The sequence below is a fragment of the Triticum dicoccoides genome, chromosome 3A (assembly GCF_002162155.2).
Source record: "Triticum dicoccoides isolate Atlit2015 ecotype Zavitan chromosome 3A, WEW_v2.0, whole genome shotgun sequence".
Lineage (NCBI taxonomy): Eukaryota > Viridiplantae > Streptophyta > Magnoliopsida > Poales > Poaceae > Triticum > Triticum dicoccoides.
Window position 1 is genome coordinate 370,069,822 of NC_041384.1, and position 6,000 is coordinate 370,075,821.

Below are 6,000 nucleotides of genomic sequence, written 5' to 3' on the forward strand. Positions count from 1 at the left end.
CTTCAGGATAATTCCTTCTCTGGGCTCTTCCGATAGTGGCATAACCTTTTTTCTCAATTCTTGTGTCCTTTCATCTTGGTAAGGTTCTTTCAAGACTGGGTCTTCTTAGCTGACAGGTCTGGCGCCAATACTAAACAACTATCGATATCTCATGGCGGTCATCAAACAATTTGACTGGGTCCCTGCAGAAAACGGGTCTAGGCTTCATTCTCACCGTATGACCTACGGTTGGCAACAGCTGCCCTGTACAAGGAAAAATTGTAATATCATTCTAAGGTTCAAACAAGGTTTGATCATCGTCACTCTACTATGGGTAAGTCACTCAGATTTACCATCCCATATAGCAAGGCGAATAATAAGAGTAAGTCGGCATGGTGATCAACCATTCCGCACCCAAATCATTACCTTGTATATGGTTTAGTAAATCTCGCATTATAACACTCTATCATCCTCACAAGCATTGCAGAATTTCTCTTGTCGATGAACTAAGTTTGAATATATCCATTACTCTGCAAGCTGAACAAAACATCTATCGTTCTTCACAACTCTCAGGTTTTGCGTAACTCATATAAGATCGTCTGTTGATAAAGTCATATCCTCTTCTAGGTTTTTTACCTTCAGCAAGAGTGTGCTTGCTTCTTGGCAGGTCCTGGAGCCTGTGGGTTATGGCCCATCTCATCACTTGTAAACACTGAACTCATCCTGGGGTTCTAATTGCTCCATATTACCAACATTATACCTCCTTTATATCCAATGGTACTTCATCCCTTCATATTCTTGGGGTATCCCACATATCGAGATAAAACTCTGTCGGTGGAAACGACACCATGGGGTCACTGGGATCCCTTCTACGGTTGGCGAGTGCAAGGTTGTGCAAAGTGCGGGTCTGATAGGAAGCAACGGATCATTTACCCAGGTTTGGGCCGCGAAGATGCGTAATACCCTAGTCATGCTTTGGTGGATGTATTTGAGTGTTCTTGTGTTCTTGAGCTAGCTACGGGGTGCAACTTGCTCAAAAGAACCGAATCCCCCTCCCGGACGCTGCAGGCCTCCTTTTATAGGAAAAAGGGGTTGACACAGTGGCACACGGGAGGTGGAAAGGTCTACAGTTGACGAGTATATCCTCTGGGACCACCGGACAAACGCATTTAATGCGCTGCCGACGTGCCCCTCTTGCTTTATCGGGGACGCCAGGGAAGCACGTCCCAGCCATCGCCGCCTCTCCTAGCCTCGACACGCATCCGAGCTAATGAGGCACCACGGCGCCACCTTGGCTTGCTGCTGGGCTGGTGCGGTGGTGGAGCCTTCATGAAGGGTCGCATGCCACCACACAGGTGCTTGTTGAGTCGGTGTAGAGGCCGCCCATCGCCACGCAGGTGCCTGCCTAGCTGGTTGAGCTAGCAGCTACTTGGGGACGATGGTGGAGTCTTGGCTGGCACGGGCCTGGCAGTGGCCCTGTTGATGCCCTCGGCAAGGGTATTGCTGTGACGTTGTAGTCTTCCTCGACAAGGGTCTTGCTGGGGGTCTTGTGGATTTCCTCGGCTAGGATCCCGCCGAGGGTCGCCGTCTTCTGGTCCTCATCTGATCTCACATGTTTATGATCTTGACGAAGATTTGCATGCCACCATAGAGGCGCCTCCCGAGCCCTGGTTCCAATGTAGTTGGTTGGGTTGGAGCCTGTGGGCTCAAGGGTGGCTTGCTCCGTTGGCATCGAGCAAGTTGCCTCGGAAGGCTCTTGCCGGGGCTGCGGAGGATCTTGCCGATGGAGTCCACCTTGCCCTCTTTCTCTTCTATGATTCTGGTCTTGGCGTTGCCTTGGTTGTCTCGTGCTTCGGCTTCTCTCCGCCTTCCCTCCTCTGCCCTACTAAGTGCGGTCGTGGCATGTGGCTCTGTCTACCCATGCACAAGTAAAGGGGTCAAAAGAAGAGCCCCTACTTTTGTACACCGACAGGAGCCCCCGGGCCTGGGCTACACATAAGCGCGCCGCGTTGTTGGGCTAGGCCCAGAATGGTGCGTGGGCAGGTGGGGCAGATTTTATCACAATAACTTATCATCTGTTGCGCTTCCCCATGACCTGCGTTGAACGCGCGACGTGGTGGGTCTTGCATGACGCGGGGGTCATGCGTGGGGCGGTTTCCGCACGCATGCATCACATCGTGGTAAAGAGGCGGCTCGCGCCTTCCCCATAAAAAGAGGGAGGCGCAGAGGCGCGGCTCATTTACTTGGGCGGACTCAGGCCATGGTCTTCAAGGCGTCAGTCACCCACGATCATGGGGTGGGGAACGGTTGCCTCACTCGTCCCCTCAATTCTGTTTGCTCGCCACGTATCCCCCATGCATGTGACAGGCGGTGGAGGTAGGAAACTGGGCCGTCGCTGATTGGCGCAGCGGGTCGGTCCTGATTCCCTGTGCCTCCGGTGGCTGGATTGGTTGAGTGGGCGGCTGAGCCTCGACCTCGCCCCTTAATAAGGAGGGGGAGGGGATGTCATCCCACATTCTCTCAGCATCCATCCTCTTCCACCTCCGCTCCTTTCTTCCACCCGCCATGGCGATAGGGCGTGCTGGCCCTTCGACGGTGGCAGCGAGGGTAGCTGCTCGACAGCGCGTCCCCCCTTCCCTAGAGCGCGTGGCAGCGGAGCCGGCCACGAGAGGTAGGGGAGGCGAGGCCGAGGTCGCCGTGGCACTCGGGGGAGAGGGGGACGGGGTGGCGCATCGTCCTCGCCTCCGCCTATGATGCCTCCCCTGATGGAGGGCCACGTCGGGGACCAGCCCCACGAGTTCTTCATCAGGCTGCGCCGGCCACCGCGTCGCCGCCTCCGTCTTCCTACCCCATTTGCTCGGGATATGGAGCTCGATCCACCCCAGACCCTCAGGTTGCACATGAGGGGCTGCGGGAATGGCGGCACGCGGGTCTACATCGACTTCCTCGCTCCTCACGTCATGTACCTTTGTCGCGGATGGAAGACGTTCACTCGCATCCACAGCCTAACGGCGGGGCTTGTCCTTTACTTCAAGTTAATGGGGGGCGGCCTGCTCTCCGTCAAGGTCTTTGGAGATCTTGGAACTCACCTAAAGTGTTGCGTGGAGAGCTCCTCCGATGACGAAGATTCCTCTTCAAGCGGGAGTGATGAGGAGGGTAGCGACAGCGACGACGAGAGCATCGAGCGGGGTCACGTCGACCTCGTCTCCGACTAACTGCGTCGCCCCGCCCTACGTCGTGCGGCCTGCCGAGGGCCTTCCTCGTCAAGTTCTCCATCGAGGCGCTCCCCGTCGTCTCCTTGGGCGGCTAGCGTAGGAGGGCCAGAGAAGGCGAAGAAGGCGGGTGGCGGCCGTCAAGTTGGAGTACGCGGGCACCGACGCCTTCGTCGCATATTGCCGGCCCGCTGCCTCATCTTCCAACTCCCCTCCCGGCACCGGGATGTTCTCTTGGTGCCTTCTGCTCCTCGCACCTCGCCTAGGCGCTCTTTCTGCCCTCTTGCTATCTTGTTCCACCTCCCGAGGAGAGGGACAAGAAAGGGATTACTGGTATCTTATCTCTTTTTAGTTTGTAAACCTGCGGGCACTTGTTAATTTTAAGACATGTAATCCCCTTACTCATGTTTTTAATTTCGTATGAACTGTACCTGTATCGGATGTTTTTAATGAAAAAGGGTGCTTGCCGAGTTCTCTGTGCGAGAGCGAGGCCCATGCCAAGGAACGAATCCTTGTTATTTTTAAAATAAACATTGTTACCCGGCAACAGGCCTTGTCGTCCCCTGACTTCAGTCGACCATTCTCACGCTTTTGGCGGAGGCAGTGGCGAAGTAGAGTTGGGCCCTTCGTTTATTTCCTTGCCACCACGTCTACGACCCGGTTCTGTCCCAGGGACTTGGGTACAAGAAAAGGGGGGAGCACGGTGGTCTTGGAGCAAAACGAGGTTTCATTTGTCCCAGTTCTATACAGAAATGCACAACAGGGGATGAAGGACTTACCTAAATCCGCAGCCCCTGGAAACTTTGGCTTGCCATGGTTAGATCCTCGTGTCTTCAGCCCCCAACAATCTTGGCTTGCCGGGGCTGGAGCACCGGTTCGTTTTCTTTCTCCCAAGCGGCTCAGCAGAAGTGTCCACGTGCCATGCGAACCAAACAAGACAAAAAGACGCATACTCGACCTCTAGGCTAGGGGTTAGTCGCCGCTATGCACTATCAACCCTAACCGAGGGAGAGACTTAACCTAGCATGCATGCTAAAACTTAGGGCGCCAGCGCTTCATTTATTTATGCTCAGGGTCTGTGCCTGGCTTTGTACAGAGGGTTACATGCCTTGCCGGAAAGGCTTGTAGAAAAGGTGGGTTGCCGGGGGGCCCGGCAACCGCGCCTTATGGGTAAAACTTGCGAAGATGCTCAATGTTACAAGAGTTTCTCACTGGAATAGCATCTTCGGTCTCCAGGCGGACTGCGCCATGCCTGGTGAATCGTATAACCCGATAAGGGCCTTCCCACTTCATCGTCAACTTGTTGGAATTCTTGGCCGACTGAACGCGCCGAAGAATAAGGGCGCCTTCCTCAAAGCTTCGGGCATGAACCTTGCGGCTATGGTAGCGGCGCAAGGCTTGCTGGTAGCATGCTGCTCTCACAACCGCTCGAAGACGATCTTCCTCAAGGATCATTGCGTCATCTTGCCGCAATTGCTCTTGCTCAAGCTCGTCGTAAGCGAGCACTCGAGGTGACCCGTATATGAGTTCCGTGGGGAGAACTGCTTCTGCCCCGTATACTAGGGCAAAGGGTGTTTGGCCGGTGGCTTGATTTGGCGTCATTCTGATCGACCAAAGAACCGCCGGCAACTCATAAATCTAGTGCTTTCCGCTCTTGTGCAGCCTGTCAAAAGTCTTTGTCCTCGGGCCTCGCAACACTTCAGCATTTGCCCTCTCCGCCTGGCCGTTTCTCCGTGGGTGTGCCATGGAAGCGAAACAGACCCTGCTGCCGAGGTCTTGGGTGTATTGCATGAAGGTGTGGCTTGTGAACTGCGTGCCATTGTCGGTGATGACTCTGTTTGGCACACCAAAACGGCACACTAGCCCCTTGAAGAACTTGATGGCTAACTGTGTTGTCACCTTCCTCACTGTTTCCACCTCTGGCCACTTTGTGAACTTGTCAATCGCAACATACAAGTACTCAAAGCCCCCAAAAGCGCGGGGGAAAGGGCCCAGGATGTCGATTCCCCAGACCGAGAATGGCTAGGAAAGAGGAATTGTTTGAAGGGCTTGGGCTGGTTGATGAAGCTTCTTTGAATGGAACTGACACGCTTCACACTTGGTTACTAATGCCGTTGCATCCTGGAGGGCAGTGGGCCAGAAGAAACCCTGCCAGAATGCCTTGCCGGCAAGGGCCCTCGACCCTATGTGGGAGCCACATATGCCTCTGTGTATCTCCGCCAACAGCTCCAGTCCTTCCTCCCGGGGAATGCACTTCAATTTCACACCATTCGATCTCTTCCTGTACAGGACATCATTGACGGACTGATACATGGCAGACCGACAGGCTACTTTCTCCGCTTCTTCTTGATCCTCAGGAAGCTCCCCTGTTTGGAGGAATCGGACGGTATGCTATGCCCATGCCGGAGCCAGGGGATCGACAGCAAGGACCAAAGGCATTTCTTCTGCCATGGGAGCGGCCGTCTCTATGGCCAGGGCTTGACGGCCCGTCAGAATCAGTCGCTCCTCGGCAGGCTCAGAATTCGCGGCAACACCCTTGCCGGCGGCCCCTGGGGGCTCAGTGGGAAAGTACTTGCCAGGGCCTGATTTCCTCCGTTTGTTCTGCTCCGTTGATGGTTCGACGGATGGTTGAGTTAACCGAAGCAAAAAGGTACCTGTCTCCACAGGTAGCTTGAATGCACCGCGCTTTGACAGGTAAACGGCGATGTAGTTCTCCACTCGGGGAACGTGCTCTGCTTGTATACCGTTAAAGCGCTCATCCAGCTTCCTCACCTCATCTACGTAGGCCTTCATCAACGGGCTCTGATAA